The 18289-nt window shown below is 32.4% G+C and overlaps 1 long non-coding RNA gene across 1 annotated transcript; it reads right to left on the bottom strand.

The window, feature by feature from the left end:
• Nucleotides 1–2385: 2385 nt before the first annotated feature.
• Nucleotides 2386–8346, bottom strand: LOC148956610 (uncharacterized). The gene is made up of 2 exons (XR_016142368.1): nucleotides 8000–8346; nucleotides 2386–2608 (listed from the first exon to the last, which is right to left on the bottom strand). It is a non-coding gene; the product is annotated as an uncharacterized LOC148956610 (long non-coding RNA).
• Between the last annotated feature and the right edge of the window lie 9943 nt (nucleotides 8347–18289).

The following is an 18289-nucleotide window of genomic DNA, read 5'->3' as shown; positions in this document are numbered from 1 at the left end:
GCAACAATAGGAGATATTTTTAAAGAAAAAGGCTTCCTTATGCAGTTATAATTTTTTGTTTGTAGTGGCCAGCCCCCCCCCCCCAAAAAAGGAAAATGAATTGCAGCTTAACAGTGAGCAAAAACAAGTGACCACAAACAGCTATAGAAGGTTAAGATTTTTCTTTGAAGGTGTAGGTATCTTTGGGAATGCACATATTACTAATGTAATACTATATTAATAATGTAATATAGCTAAAGTAGAATTTTACCGAAAAAAGAATTAAAATTTACGTCCCCTATGTTGGCAAGCCTGAAATCAAAGCGGGTATCAGCATAGGGCATGGGCGTGCGTAGCTTCTTGACTAGGGGGAGGGTCAGCCGATTCTGTGATGAAGGGTGGCGGGAAGAAGCTGAATTTACAGTCAGTTCACAAAACCTTACATTACCAGCAAATTCTATCATACCTATGAAACCTTTATTAATAAGTAATCACCAAAAATCATCAACAAGCTTCAGCATTAATCTTCTTAGATTAGAGCTAAACCCTTCCAAGACATTATGGATAATTTATTCTTTTTTGACTTTTATTCTGTCATTCCGGCTGTTTATTTCCAGCTTTTTCAACCGTATACTTTTTTTTAACTGCTTTTTTAGACATATACATTCTTTATACTTATTTTTCAATTTGAAGTTATTGGGGTAGCTGTAGCCCCCCCCCTTCTACGTACGCCCCTGGCCCCGGGAGCGCCCCAAGCTACCTCATTACTCAAATGAAATTGTCCTTGAACTGAACTTTTGCATTTTCCTAGCAGCCATGCTCTAACAGTTTTAGAGATTGCCATTTCCTGAACTTTAAAACTAAATTCTGCTTTAGTTAATAAAAAGAAAGATCATACTTTCTAATGATACAGGTTTCATTAAAACCGACTATCTCTTACTTTGGCACAAAACAGCAGAAGTTAAATGGTTTTTCTGGAATTTCTGGGAAAGTAGGTGCCAGCTTTTAGTTTTCTGTCGTTTATTTAGATCTCTTATCCAGGCTTTAAGACTTATGGCAAGACAATCAAATAAAGCATAAATTTTTATGTTAAAAAAAATTAATATATATTATAATATATGATACAGAGTTATAATTTAATATATCATACCCCCTAAAAAAAAACGAAAAAAAAACAACAGCATAAAAATGTTTGGATCTTTGCAAAATGCCCTATATTTTGTACAATTTAGAAATGTACCATAGAAGTACACCCAAAACCTTTTATTATTCAATCTGGCCAAATTGTACCCACTAGATCAACTGAAGATGCCAGATATCAATCAAAGGCATTTGATTAGGTAATAATTGCTCAGATTCCTAAACCTCAGGGGGGGGCGTATCTAGGAATTAGGAAAAAAATTCAGACTGGAATACTTCAATTTTGACAAAGAACTTAACCAAGGGGTTATTTAGACCTATCTGGAGGAGACCCCCCTCCCCAACTCCATATGGGCACAAAAGGAACAAAAATAGGCTTAATGGTACTAAAACTTTTTTAGAATAGCAAAAAGTCACTATTGTTTACGCTAAATAAAATAAATTAAAAAATAAATTTACTTTAATTAGATAAAACTTGAATTTTCATTAAATTAAAAAACCAAAAAAAAAATGAAATGAAACAGAAATGGTTCAGGCTGAATGAAAGTCACGTAATAAAAATAAACCTAAAAAAAATCTGTTGTTTCCAATTTTTTTGGTTTTGTAATAGTATGGGTTTAGTCTAACAATTTAAGAGCATCTGCAATTTTTTTGTAATTATCTACAGAGCAATAAAACAAGATTAAAATCTCAACTCCTAAAAGTATTTAATGTTTCTTCTCCTTATTTTCCATCAGCTCAAATTATCAAATAGCCAAGGACTCTTTTCCTTGTCCCTTCCCCTACTCTTTATTTATAAAATAAAATGCCAGAAAAACTCTCAAAACAATTTACTTAAAGAATACCCTGGGAAGAAATTTTTGAAATGAGTTTACAGTTTTACAACAAGGGATATGAAAAAGAAAATTATTATAAAATATTATAAAAACTATAATATTATTATTATACATATTATCTATTATTATGTATATTATATATAACATTAATATTATCATAGACATAATATTATTAATTATTAAATTAAAAAATTAATATAAAAAAATTACACAAGTAATTTTGACACTTTTGGAGTAAATTTTAGAAATATAAACAAGGTGGTGATCAGGCATATTGACAGATTTGAAACAGATAATTTAGATACATGAAAAATGCAGAAAAGTATGTGGGGAGTCACAAGGACCAAGTGACTTGGGCAAGGGGCACCCAAAGAACCTTCTGCTGCCATGTGTAGATGCCTGGTCAGGATATACATAAATGATAATGATGATGAAAATAAACCTGTATAATAGTAATGCCACCTGCTGTATAAACCATCTCTAAACTACACATTCAATATACAATACTTCTTAACGTACTCTTTTCATGATGTTTATTCTGTACTTCAATTTGTAATTCTCAATTTCTTGGTTTCCTGGTTTCCTGGTTCATTTCTTGGTTTCCAAAACAGGCAGTGTGAGCTTATCAACAAGGTGAGCTGAAAAATATTGTGCTGAAATGGAATATAGATTTCTGAGAATTATGCTTGACATTTTCAAACAAAAATTTTAAAACTTTTGAAACTAAAGAGTGGCTTAACATTGTATTATATTTCTTGGTTTCTAAAGTGGTATACTTGAGGTGTTAGAATACCCCAACAAAGACCCACAGTCAAAATAGTACAAATTATTTAGTTTTTCTTCCTCAGAAAAAAGATAAATGAATACAAGCAATAAAAACAAAGCCTAAAAAACAGTTTTTGTTATTTGTAATATTAAAATGCTATTTATTTGTTTATCAATACCAAATGTGGTAAGCTTTACAGAACTTTTCACAATTAACATTACAACATTTGAAGACAATGATGAAACACACTTTATTACAACAACCATGTCAAAAGAATGGTCAATGTGGCCAAGATTACTCTAAAAGAATATCGTTAGGAACTCTTGACATAGTATGGTCAAAGTGTGTGTGGGTACTATGTTTGGTACAGAACATAGTATGGATAAAACCTAGTATGGAACCCTGTAGAGGATCACCAGCTTCTGTAAGACTGTAGTGTGACAGTTACAACTGTTTCCAGCAGTATTGTGTCTCCAAGACTTCCACATACACATGGATAAAGATTTTTGACCTAACTTTTTTCTGTGGACATGGTGGGTATATTTTTTAAAAGTGGGGAAGTGACTTTAGAACATTCTCAACAACGCGGAATGCATTTCTTAAGTCAGCTCTGTCAAATCAAAGCTGAAAACTAGGCAACTGTAGTCTCTGCATTCTCTGAAGGTATGGTACATATCTGAGATAAGGTTCAAGTTTCACAGTCCTTTGTTGTGCTTTCTTGACTTTTGCTTCATTGCTCTCATAAAGAGGGCACCATATTGATGAGCAACACTGAAGCATTTGAATTACAGTAGACACATTCATTGAAATCAATGTATAAAGGTTAAACTTAGAGAATTTGCACTTAGATTAATAATCGGTAATTCACCCGATAGGCAACACTTCAAAAACGTTTATGAAACCCCAAGGTCATACCCCAAGTCAAAGGGTATACTTTGGGTATAACCAAAGTCAAACCCTAAAGGGCTAAGCACACATAGCTGATTTTGGGAACTGATTTCAGCAAGGGTGTATTCCACGTCGAGTGATTCTAATTAATGATGCTAAGAGGCGTGGCTTTGTGACAGTTTTTGGTGATTAATCATAATTAATAATGTTCTAGACAAGGAATGTACTAGGGCTTTAAAGCTTTAGGAATGTAATTAAACGTATTTAATGATTATTGTAAATTAATAGTAATTAATTATGATTAATCACCAAAAAACGTCACTAAGCCCGCCTCTTAGCATCATTTATTATAATCACTCAACATGGAATATACCCTTGCTGAAATTGGTTCCCCAAATCAGCTATGTATGCCTAGCCCTTAAGGTCGTGAATGTATTCCATGCTTGAGACTGATTTACCATCAATTAAGTAAAGATAGTGTTAAGAGGGTCTGTGCAATATTAAAAATAACTTTTTAGATTTGATAAATATTAAGTGCTTCCAATTCTTTTGTGCTCAGCACAAACCTATTTTTGTTCGTGTTTTCAACCCCCCCCCCCCAAAAATTTTTTTAAAAAAACACATATAACTTTGTCAAAAACCTTGCCCAGTTAAAGATGAAATGGGTCATTTGTTTTTGCTCAGAATATTTAGTGAAAACTTTCAGAAGTTTTCCCTAGAAGCAAACAAAACTCTTGTCAAATTTTTAAGTTTGCATCAGTTTTTAGTTTTTAGAGACAAAAGTTTTTAAGTAGAATTATTTTACAGATGAGAAACATATCTTCTCTTTGGCAAATGAAACTGTGTCAAAAAGTTAGAGGTCCAGTTCTGGCTGATGCTACAATGAAGTACAATTGCAAAGTTTGGCAACATTCCAATTTTGGCAAGATTCCTCTTTTTTTCTGGAAGTAAATATGCCTCTATGCCTGTAATTTATCAAAGTCCAATGATTTGATGAAACTTAGTAGGTTTATTCCTTACATAGATACAAAAAATCCCATGAGATTTATGCTGAACAGCCAAAAACCACTCAAAAACAGCATCATAGCAAAACAAAAATACACCATTATTAAAACGCGTAACAGGAAAGTTATTGTCAACAAATTGAATAACAAGGAACATCACATCTGCATGGGTAGCATAGATCTCTTTTTTTTTGTTGCTAGCTGGGCAGTGAAATATTGTAGGGTTATTCTAGGGCTCATTTAAACGCCAACTTTTACATCTAATTGGTTTTTCACTATTTTTTTTTACTTGGTACTAATGTACCAAGTATTGGTGCATTATTGGGGCTCATATAATGTATTGGGGCTCTTGAGCAGAAAACATGTTAAAAAAAATTATTATTTAACAATGTATATAAAGATTTTAATTAAAAAATTTTTACGACCATTTCATTATTTTTTAACCCCCCCCCCCAACCTCCCCTAATGTAAAAAAAAGACAATATTAGCACAAATAAAATATGTGTCCTATTTTGCTATTTATTCAGCTTAATCCCCATAATTTGAATCAATGCTGACAAAATCAAGAACCTGTAAACACACATGCAGTAAGGAGTGAAAACATATATACTACTACTACTAATAACTCACCACAGCATCATCCAGCCTGAGGCCAACAAAGCTATGCATACTCCTCCTCCATCCCAGTCTATTCAAAGCCTTTACATCCATAGCCTTTACATTTTATACAAAATATCTTTACATCCTACCAAGAAGTTTCCATTTCCCTTAAATCTTTAATCTTTTCCCTCTAAACAAATAATCTTCTATAATGGTATTCTGAGACACCATGCAATTTAAACCATTACTGGGATGAATTTTGTAACTCATGAGATATGTCAATATGCTGATGGGTTCTACAGAGAGTACATTCAAGGGACATCCCTAGGGGATGTACTGAGTGGCCTGGAGGAAACCCCTACAGAGCAGTAGAATTAATCAAATATCAATTTTATTTCTGATGTAAATGGGAGGTAAGTTTAAACTTTACCCCCATCCCCCTAAGGTGCAAATATATACCCTGAATTAGTATATGGGGGTAAAATTTATTTCCAACAAAAATGAGTATTAAATTTGGAAAGAGTATAAAAAAGGCATTGAGTGGTAGGTTATATTCACTTTATTTGTAAGTCCATAATATGATTTGGTAAATATTTTGGTAAATATCTACCAAATCATATTATTCACTTATGCATAAAGTGATTATACCACTCAAAAAAGGTAAAAAATCCCTTTCCAGTTAAAAAACAGAAAAAAATTTTTTTTGAGAATATAATGTTTAGCGATAAAATATAGTGAATTACCTAATAATAACTATTTCTCCTAGCCCAAAAATAGTATTTCCCCAACTTCACAAAGAAAATATATTACAAATTCAGTCATAAAGAAGAAAGTGCGGGTAGCCCCCGAAGTGGGAGAACCCAGGAATCATAGGGATTGCTTGGTGAGACGATTTACCTCAGAGCACAAGGATCAAATCTGTGTCCTGGGTTCGGTCGTCTATCAATCCATAGTCTCAAACCAAATTCAATAATTATTTTAATTTTAATGAAGTACTCGGAACGGCGCTTGAATACTCAACTTGGCTACCGATCCGGAGGAGCCTTCGGTGTGTCGAGCCTCCAAAGGCTTGATTGTATGTATTTGGATGTTCGAAACTGAGAGTTTCTTCAGGATAAGTTCTACTTTTTCTGAAATCAATTTTATGGGATATTTTATTCGAAAAACGTCATGCCAACGACATAGTCAAATATGGAATTCCACAATGTACCAAATTTTATCACAAGAAAAGATGACCGGAAATACAAACACCCAAACCTACCGTAAAAGTTACAAAATACCAGACAATCTAAAATATTCATTCGCAAAAAAAATAAATATATATATAGGCGAGCTGTTATCAAATTAATTATCTAACTGAGAAACAGGTAGTTACAAAAACAAGTAATTAGCAGTAATGCAACGATCAAGCATTTATATATATACATGTAATAATAACGATGCGAGGCATGATTTACCTGCCTATAGGGATACAATAATTAACCGAATTATAGATATAGGGTCTCTGTCAATCTAAATAACAGAAGCATGCCTGACTAGTCGTTCAAAAAATTGTACATGTAAGCCTACTAAAAGAAGAAAAAAAAGTTCATCTAAGCCTTTAAATAAATTCAATTATTTAAACAAACCATACAAATCACTAAGAAAAAAAATAAATTCCCTTCGTGCCATTCTTACTAAGCAAATACCACTTCGGTCAACGTTAAGGATTACTTATGCAATTCGTGTAACCCTTTGTAAAGCGTTGATACGAGAACAATTAATAATCATGATTCCAAACGTAATCGAAACCTATAATTAATAGCTCTTTCACCTAAAAACTAATAATTAACTTGCCATATCAAAGTGTACCCCAAGGGCTGTGTAACTCATAAGTTATGAAAACAAGCTATCAAAAAAAATACGTAAAAATACGGACAAAATATTCGTCAAACACCCTAAAAATTGCAGCCAAAAATTCAGCCAAGATTACCTTAAAGTGAGTCAAAGCATACAAATGAAACGCTCTATTAAAGTATAAAGAATAACCTGTAACAAAAGAATAACAAAAAAAAACTTTTTCCTAGGTCAGACAATTTCTTAACTTTAGAGAGGTTTTGAACTGTAATTGGAAGATAATCACAACCGGTAAAACCAAATGCGAGGCTATTTTCGAATAAAATTATTCGCTTACGATCCAGAAATCAGTCGTATATTATAAGACAAATAATTTGCTAAAATAGCCTACCAGAAGGGTAAAACAAAAAACCAATCAGCTAATTCCTAAAGTATTGTGATACCCACAATATTTGAACACGTTCACATAGCGTGTATCGCTTGGGTGACCCATACATTCACTGTGGCGCTATAAAAAGTAGCAACGTACAATTAGGCTAATGGTTATTTGACGACAGCAAATACATTCTGTTTCAGAAGTAGGCCTTAAAGAAAAGAATAACGAGAGCTTTAAAAAAACAAGCTGCGCTGTAATTACCTACAAAATAAGGCAAGTCAAAATTCTCAAGTTTCTTGAGGCAAATTCTCAAGAAACTGCAAAAAAGACCGTAATTCAATTTCTATGGGTTGTCATAAAAGACGCAAACCGCGCAACATATCGCTAAGACGAGTAGGTCAAAATTATACCAATATAGGCCTGTCAAAACACAGACTAATAACCAAAATAATTCAAAAATCAAGTAATGCAAGAAATAACCAACTAATATAAAAAGAAGAAAATTCTTCCAAAAAAATTGACGTTAATCATAAATGCTCATATAACAAAACAGTATTTAATAATTTTTACTAACCTTATAAACCAATCACGACATCGGGTCCCATAGAGTCCTTAGTCCCTAATGGGAAGTGTAGCATAGTAAACCACATGCTGTTCACAAAATTTAAGCTTTGCAAAGGCACGGTATTCAAGAATTCAAAAGTACGCATTCACTACGAGCATATAAGTTTAACTAAAACTAATAAAACAAAAAAGGGCATTTATGCAAAGCATGAATAACTGAAGGGTAATTTCTAATGTAATAGCGAAAGTTGAAACAAAGGAGAACAAGTATAGATTTTAACATCTGTAAAGTATTCTTGCCCTTTGCTCAGAAACATGTTTCAAAGACCCTAAATCAAAAGATTGATTGAAGCTAAATTTTCAAACTTTCTCCTTCAACCAAGCTCCCATAGGACTGACCTAGTAAAGAATATCATGATAAAACCCCAAAGAAAAGGAACAAAAGATGTTATAGGTAATCTTCAAATCAAAATTATGAGCCTCCCTCTTTTAGTCGGGCAGCACGTCCGTGGCATAACGTATGGAACCGCGAGGTCAAAAAAGACGAATCAACGAATTCTTCTCAGGATCATCTAACGCATAGAACATACCCCTGTGAAATTTTAGATAATATCATACCTGCGCCATGTGGCACAATCTCTGCCACAAAAGAAAACTAACTAAACGTAATTATTCGCGCATTTTGAGGCAATAACTGGGCAAATCCCCCAATTCCTAATTAGACGTCCCCTGAATAGGAATAATGTGTCCTAAGATGACCTATAAGGGTTATATTTGAAAATGATCCATTTTATGGTACAACAAGACTGTCATCTAAGACAATTCCTTGCACGTAATGATCTGGCTTTCAAGAAAACTTAAATCAATCAAGTTTTAGACAACGCGTTTCGATTTGATTCCCATGTTTTTCAATCACATTTCCAACGACTTTATAACAAAAAATTGTATCTTGTGGTGAATTATTACACCCGAATTAGATTAAATTGGTTTCTACCCACCAATGAGTTCACTACAAAACATAAATATATTTTAATTGTCATTTAGGAAATACAAGGGAAATTAAACTTATACGTCTTATGAAAATTTTTTTTTTAGGTAAAGCCACACTTGATTGACACCTTGAATGTATGTGAGTTTTCCCTTAACTCATTTGAACGGGAAAATTTGATCTCGACTAGCAAGCTTTTGTATGCCACTAATTTAGCATAATTCTAGAATAAGCTGAAATAAGGAATTTATCCTTATGTATTTTGAAAAGATTCGAGTAAATATCAATACGCGACTCTTCACAAAATTCAACTTAAAAAATAACTACCAAAATAAGCAATTAGGAATGAATCGCATTCAATATAAAATAAATTAACTCCCTTTAATTAAGTGTGTACAAAGGTGCAGAAAATAAATTAATAAATATTTTAATCACAGTAGTCGGAACTAAATAAAACATAAAGATAAATGAAAACGCATTATAGTTTAATAGCTTAATTTTTGAAAGCCTTAAAAATAAGCCTATATTTTCAAAATATAGCCTTAGTAAAAGAACTCGTTAAAACCATAAACGCTTTAAAAAGATGGAGTAAAAAGAAAAAAATCTGCCTGATTAAATACAGATACAAAAAAAGGGAGGGGAGAAAAATTATTGTGTATAAGAATTTATCAGGTACCAAGATCGAATACTTACATTGAATCCTAAGTGAAAATTTGAGGACCCCTTCAAGTTCGTTGGCAGTTATTGCATTGATTAAAATATGCTTGTCTATAATATAATACAACCCTTTCATTAACAATTCAAAATCGAAAAACCCACTCAGACCATGTAAAAAATACTTTTGGCAAAAAACCAGTAGTAGCACCTCATGCGCTTCGCACGGTAATGGAAAAAAAAATTTTTTTCTTTTATTTAAAAAAAACACACTTAAACAAAGCAAAGCATACTTTTAGCTAAAAATCAGTAGTAACACCCCTCACACTTCGAATGCAAAAAAAAAGAATTTCTCTCAACAATTAACAAAAGCTCAGTATACATGGTAATTCTAATTCAAAAAAACGAAATAAAATAATAGTCAGCGAACAACCCCATGAAATACTCTGCAAATGGGATAAGAGCAATAACTCAAAGGTCCATACGTTATACGATAATGAAGACGGATGAACCCCCGAACATAGGAGGTTAGAGCCAAGGATGGGCATGGTATATATTATCCCACCATGCAATCACTTGACTTTCACCCTCTGTTGAGAAAAAGTTACGTGGATACGAGACTTGATTGCACAACAAGACGTTGCTTGGCGAGCACTACAACTGCCTGTATGGTCAAACTTCTTAAACGGATGGCCCCTCAGTCATGGGAAGCTAAGGCCAAGGGGAAATGGCGGGTGGTGTCTATATAACATCCCATTTCCGTTTGGGCCCTAGCTCTCTAATGAGAAGCTACTACCCAACTAGGAAGTGAACGATGAATAATAAGGAGCTATAAATTACAGTTAAATTAAGCGACCCTAAAATATGGGGACTCCTTGGTTAACGGTAGTGACCTGTGGCGCTTATATCGCATTTGTCATTATTGTTTGGCCAGGGAATTCTCATGAGAAGATCAACTCATCCGTCTATGAAAAGAGACCCGCAAGAATTACCCTACCTAGCCCCCAACATTAGAAGAAAATGTGATAACACAAGTGATCATACAAGAATGTGGAATAAAAATGGACAAAAATTCCGATACGTGGGGAATACTCTTGCCTTGTATGCTTTGCCTGTTGATTATTTGGGGGAAGCGTGCAAAGTGAAGGTATCTCTTACGAAGTACAACTTGAAGGGTTTATTGGATTCGAACCTTTAACGAGATCCGCCATTTTTTAAGTAATCCCAAGAGAATATAAAGATATAAAGAAAATAACACTGAATCAAGTTTCTCCGTAGTAAAAATAATAAATCACCAACTGTCCCCATCTCAGCTGTGCCGGAAAGTCAATCGACAAAATATGCAAAGAAATGACATAATGGCCCTTCAGTGTTTCACAACCCAAGCCTGCACCTCCCAAACCTGCTATTAGTGTATTTAATGTACTTAGATATACCTGAAAACGGAACAAATAATCAACCATTTGAACTCATATTTCTCAGCTCAAATGTTTCATCAAGTGAAAATTATGACTTTTTCGATATGCTTACATCTCCAAGTTCAAAAGCGGCACTACCGGATGATGCACCCATATTGAAATTAAAACACAATAATAGCGGAAGAAAATGCATATATAAATAACCTCGTCAAAATGAATGATAAAAGAACCCTCTAATATTACCTGAAGTATTATAATTACGCAAATCGATCATTATCACAATTTAAAAAGTGTATTATAAACCAGTGTTGTATTAATATTTAGAGAACTATGAGTTAGAATGAATGTCACGAGATCTAAATAAATTATTAACATATTGACAAAAAAAGACAAAAAAGGTAGTTTCTCGAAAGTCCCTATACCTTAAGTCCAAAGCGCGACCGCAAAGTCGTTAAACTAGAGTACGGAGCTTTAGGAAATCGAATTATGTTCGAAAACACAAATAGCCAGGTGCAAGGTGGCACCAGTGAAAAAGTAGTTCAATTTCAACCTAAAGTTACCGTGTTTTCCACTCAAAGTAAATATTCATTATTGGTTAATATGGAGCTTTAGATGACTCGAATTACGGTCGAATGAATGAGTACCCGATGTATTGAGGAAATGCCGGTGAAAAGGTAGTTTGACTTCGACCTAGAGTGTACCATGATTGTAACTAATTTGAAAAAAAAAATAACTAGACAAAGACCAACAGAAACTAACTTTCATTTCAGACAATGGCCAAAGCAATTATCGATACGGAGTCATAACTATAAAGTAAGCAAAAGAAAACGTCATATACTCACCGGAAATTATCATTGCGAATAAATCAGGTGAAGAAGTCTTCGCGAAAAAAATGGAACGTCAAATACGATTTAAGAAAATATTACGAAAAATCGTAGTTTCGGAATACGATTGGCAAATAAACCCAAATATCAATCTGTAACAGGAACATTGGGAATAAAATGCAATGCAAGAACTTAATAGTACCTTTAATATATGTAGAAGCCACGTGGCTGACGATTCTAGCTCTTCTCGTAATAATGCAATCTATATTCAAGAGCCTGAAGAATAAAAAAAAAAAAAAATTAGGAATAGATTACATTGCAAGATAAATTAACACAAATTAATTTTAGAATTAGACAGGAAGGTGCGATTAACGGATGACATCATAATTTTCATTGTTCATGCAGTGGCCCAAGACGTCATAAAGCAGGAAATCATACCTAAGCATCGGGACTACCCCCAAAATAGTCATAATGCATGAGAAATATGAATTCTCCTATTCACAAGGAGACCGAAGATTATCACATACGTGGAACCGATGTGGAGCGTCTTCAGCTTTTTCTAAAGGATTATATAGTTATTAACGAGACAGAAGCTCATTAATTCCCCTATCCATGAAGATTTTGTTAATACAATTTATGAAAAAATTATGAGACCACAGAGACAGGACCCGAAGAAAGATCACATTGAGCCAAATGAGATGCAAAACCTAAACCCGGAACTCCCAGATAGCCCCTAAGCAAAAAAAGTAAGGGAGGACATGATCGAGTGAATGGGAGTAGAGGTACTCATTCGTGCCATGTCCAGTCCCAAAATTTCCACTTACTTTTTGTGCAAACCCATGCATCTGCAAAAGATATATTTCCTAAGCGCCATGGACGCGCGTAAACAGTAAAGATTTGAAAATTTATAGTAAATTGAGACCTCTCATAAAAACCATGTAACCTACCTCGCAAGTAGTCTTATAATAGAAAATTAAATGCTAAAGTAGATGAGTGTTGAATAACATTTAAAAATGTATTGAATATAGAACATGTGCCAAATGCACATGTATACGTGTGTTATTTTTCGTAAATATAATCATTTTTCTTATGATTAATTAGCTTATCTCACAGTAATCTAGTGATTGCTGCAATATGAATGTAAAAGCATGAAGATTGGTTTTTTTTGTCTTGTCTTTGAATTTAACCGTATCCCAATAAAAAATTGACATTATTAGTATGACTAATCACGACTACTATTTAAAACAATAGTCCCAATGTAATGTTATATAAATTGAGTATTATTGCTGTATGTGTTTTAACCTATGTAACTGTAAAGAGCATGTGATCCTGCCCAGATATTTATATTCCAGGGAGCTGAGTAATCAGTGCAAAGTAATTATTGGTAAACCAGCACGCAACACGGATACAACCCAGTAGCATATACTTTCATCATTCGTCAACCACCGACAAGTACTCACCAAGGAGACCCTTGAGGACAATGTCCTGATGACAATCCAAGTCACCCAAGTCTAGTACCAGGTAACAAGATTCCAAACTACCGACAAACCAAGAATAACCCTGAAGTCAATCCCTCAGAGATTATACATCTTAAGCCCCAAATCAGAGACAAAATACGGAAAATGATCAAAAGCTTAAATTTTGATCATATCCAATAATTATTAGATATCAAAAAACCGAAATATCCTCTATGAGATGAAGAACTAATCATTATCAATTTTGCGGGAAATATAAACTGTACGCGCAAAATTTTCCCCAAAGTAAAGTGTCACCAAGGAAATTAAACCAAGTTATCTTAGCCAAAATCCCAATGGCTAAACCCTCAAGGATTATGTATCAGTTAATCAGGATTCAAAGACAATGCATCGAGCCAAGGTTCTAAGATCAAATTATTAAGCCTACCATAGTTAACGTTAAATATCGTAACACAGCCCATAGTCCAAATAAAAGGACAAATGAACGTGAACAATTTATGGGAAACATAGACTGTACGAGTAGTAGATTTTCCCGAGAATAGAAGTGTCAAAAAGCGATATCCAGCCCAGCGATCAACATACCCATTTCATGAATTTAACTCCCCAAGGGTTATGCACCCAGGATACATTTCAACGAATATACAACATCAACCCCTCGTATACGACGTGAAAAACCACGTACGAACAATTTCATGCGTGTAGTCGTACTTGTGAAAAACATAAACACTTATCCCAAGGAACAAGTGCCAAAAAGCGAAATACCAAGAAGACAAACCATAAAAAATTAGCCAACACAGTAATTAACTGAATGGAAGCCTAAAGTAAGAGTGATAACTTATGTGAGTATAGACACGTAGAATGATGAAGTAAGTGTGAAATCTTATGTATCTAACTTATAACTTTAGTGAACATAGAGAAACTTTTCATAAAACAAGTGAAAAATAAGTGTAAATTACATAAGCTCAGTGTTGCAATCAGACATTAAATTTAAACCTATTAATGTGTCAAACTTTTTCTTGCAAATTTTTTATTCATACATATCAGTGAGTTAAAAATTTAGATGTAGTTAGATGCTTTTAAAGTCAGATACTTATCGTACCAATATAGCGTCAGGTGGAAGTATAAACTAGTAATAGAAGTAGCAAACACATACCATGTCAAGTAGTAAAATAATTGCAAAAGCAGAACTTAATCAATAAAACCATGTAGAATTATTAGCATATCAGGTGAAGGTAATCTTAGTGTTAGGTGGAGGAAATAATAATTATTATGTAATCATATGACCTAATGTGTTAGTTAATAGGATCTCTTTGGCCCTTTCCCCAAATAGAGTAAGTAGGTGATGGACTTCAAAGTAATGTTGTTATATATATAATATAATAGAGCAATCGGAAATATATATAAAAAAAAGGGGGATATGAATATTACCAAAGCAGAGCTAATTCAAGTAGTGAGTACTAAGATAAATTTTTTTAAATAAAAATCAAATTTGTAAGTGTAGAGAGAGAGCATAACACAATGATGAGGACATCGTTAAGAATGGGAAGGATGATGTGTAATGGGATCAATTCTCAAAAAAAACATCAAAATTCCCCAATTAAAAAATTACCCAAGTAAAAATAAAACCATCCAAAAATATGAATCTAAAAATTCAAGTAACCAAGTCTCAAGCGTTTCAATTTAAAATAGCGAAACAAATGTATCTAATTAAATAATACATTGCAAGAATCTTTCCCACAGAAAATCTAATAAATAAATCCGCCTTTGAGTCGCCGATGTATGCAATAAATATCTGCTTTACCAAATCTTATATGACAGGCGACGAGCAATGTAATTTGAATATTAAGAGCTCAAAATACCAAACTGTCAAGACTTAAAACTTATTATACAAAAAAAATAAGTCACTTGAGATGCAAAATATCTTTTTATAATATAATTGCATGTTCTGGAAACTAAGTTCAGATATAGGTATCTAAATTTATTTAAATCATATTATTATTTCCCAACTTTCACATAAATAAATTATATGTCTCTTTAAAATTAAGCAACACCCTGCTAGAAAATTGTTGCAGTTTTAAATTTTGATTTTTAGGAAAAATTTAAAAGTTATATATTAAAAGTCATAAATTAAGCGACACCCTGCTAGCAAAATGTTGCAGTGTAAAATTTTGATTTGTTAGAAAAATTCCAAAGTGATATCTTAAAAGCCATAAATTAAGCGACACCCTGCTAGCAAAATGTTGCAATGTTAAACTTTGAGTTGTTCGAAAAATTTCAAAGTGATATCTTAAAAGTCATAAACTTTAATTAAACCCAAGTAGCCCATTGACGCAAGCCGGTCCAATAGTAATGCAGGACAAATAGTGCAACCAATAGGAACTGTAAAATATACTTTTTAGTGACGCCTGAATGCATCCTCGGGCGAAATTGCAGAGTAGATAGTTGAGACTTAGCGATTTTGTGCCAGTCTTTTTTCAGTCTTACACGAGTCTTACGCCAGTCTTACAGCAGTCTTACAGGAATCTTATGACAGTCTTTTTCAGTCATAGGAAATTCTTATGCCAGTTTATTACAGACTCATTGTCAGTTATTATGTGAACATTATGCAAACCTAAAAACAGTTTTATTGAACGTTATTTGTATTGTCCAAGTGAACCCTTTAGCCTAAGTGCATTTGACTGTAAAGTGTCTTGGATATTATCACCAAACTCTGCGACGATTAGGTGAGTAAAAAAAACACATCACTTTCTTATTTTATTATCTCTATGTAAGTATTTCTCAAGTTTGTTAGTCCTTGTGGCTCCACTCGCTCCTAAGGGAACCTGAAACTTTTCAATCTGACTTCTACTCAGCATGGCTGTTAATACAAGCTCCCTACTTGAACCAATAGTTTAAGCTCCCCACACAAGAAGTTCCGCCTCCACTCAGGCATGCCATACGCGAACCGTCAGCTAAGAGTTTAACTGTATTTCCCCCGTTTAGTCATTAATTTAAATTTCACATATAAGGAAACACCAGATAAGATAAGAAAAAACCATTTTTTTATTGAACCCCCCCCCCCATGAGAATGCCTTAAACAACAATTTTATGGAAACTTTACGGTTTATAGTTTTTGGTTTACAGTTAATTTCTTAAACAAGATTTTATGCGAACTTCAATTTTTTGTTTTTGTTTTACATTGAATTGATTAGAAAAAATTTTACGGAAACTTTAATGTTTATATTTTTTTTTCTGAAGTTTGTGGCTTGTAAAAAATTGTATGGTAAATTTAAGGGTTATTTCTTTTTTTAAATTTTATTTCTTTAAGAAGAGATTTTATTTAAACTTTACGTCTTATATTTTATTGTTTACTGTTAATTGTTTAAAAAAATTTTATAGAAAATTTAAGGTTTATAGTTTTTGGTTCACAGTTAAGGGTTTTAAAAAAATTTTATTGAAAAATAACGGTTTATAGTTTTTGGTTTACAGTTAATGGTTTGAACAAAATTTTATGGAAACATTACGCTTTATAGTTTTTGGTTTACAGTTAATAACTTAAACGAAATTCTATGGGAACTTTACGGTTTAGTTTTTAATTCACAGTTAATGCCTTAAACAACAATTTTATGGAAACTTTACGGTTTATAGTTTTTGGTTTACACAAAATGCTTTAAACAAAATTTTATGGGAGCTTTACGGTTTATAGTTTTTGGTTTACAGTTAATTTATTAAACAAAATTTTATGGGAACTTTACTGTTTAGTTTTTGATTTACAGTTAACTGTTTAAACAACAATTTTATGGGAGATTTACATTTCATAGGTTTTCCTTTACAGTTAATGTTTTAAATAAAAATTTATGTAATCTTTACGTTTTATAGTTTTTTGTTTACAGTCAATTGCTTAAAAAAAATTTTATGTAGGCTTAAAAGTTTAGTTTTTTTTTTACATCTAACGTCTTAAACAACAATTTTATGGAAACTTTACGGTTTATTGTTTTTGGTTTACAGTTAATGTTTTAAACAAAATTTCATGCCAACTTTACGGTTTATAGTTTTTTGTTTACATTTAATAACTTAAACGAATTTTATGGGAACTTTACGGTTTAGTTTTTAATTCACAGTTAATGCCTTAAACAACAATTTTATGGACATTTTACGGTTTATAGTTTTTGGTTTACAGTTAATGGCTTAAACAAAACTTTATGGAAACTTTACGGTTTATAGTTTTTGGTTTAGAGTTAATGGCTTAAACAAAACTTTATGGAAACTTTACGGTTTATAGTATTTGGTTTAAAGCAAATAACTTGAAAGAAATTTTATGGTAACTCTATGGTTGACTTTTTTTATTGAAGCGAATGCCTTAAACAACAATTTTATTGAAACTTTACTGTTTATAGTTTTTGGTTTACAGTTAATAACAAAATTTTATGTGAAATTTATGGTTTATAGTTTTAGGTTTATAGTTAATGGCTTAAAAAACATTTTATGGAAACTTTACTGTTTATAGTTTTTGGTTTACAGTTAATTGCTTAAACTAAATTTTATAGGAACTTTGAAATTTAAAGTTTTTGATTTACTCTTAAACAAAACTTTATGGGATTACAGTTAATTGCTTAAACTAAATTTTATGGAAACTTTGAAATTTAAAGTTTTTGATTTAATCTTATTAAACAAAATTTTATGGGAACTTTACTGCTTATAGTTTCTGGTATACAGTTAATGTCTTAAACTAAGTTTTATGGGAACTTTCCAGGTTGGTTTACAGTTAATTGTTTACGGTTTATTACTGTTTACTTTACGGTTTATAGTTTACAGTTAATGGTTTAAACAAAATTTTATGGGAGCTTTACAGTTTGTAGTTTTTGGTTTACAGTTAATTGCGTAAACTAAATTTTATGGGAACTTTACGGTTTATAGTTTTTGGTTTACAGTTAATTGCTTAAACTAAATTTTATGGGAACT

Source organism: Artemia sp. Qi Xiang Cuo, chromosome 1 (assembly GCF_049724085.1).
Source record: "Artemia sp. Qi Xiang Cuo chromosome 1, ASM4972408v1, whole genome shotgun sequence".
NCBI lineage: Eukaryota > Metazoa > Arthropoda > Branchiopoda > Anostraca > Artemiidae > Artemia > Artemia sp. Qi Xiang Cuo.
This window is presented reverse-complemented; position numbering and strand designations above follow the sequence as displayed.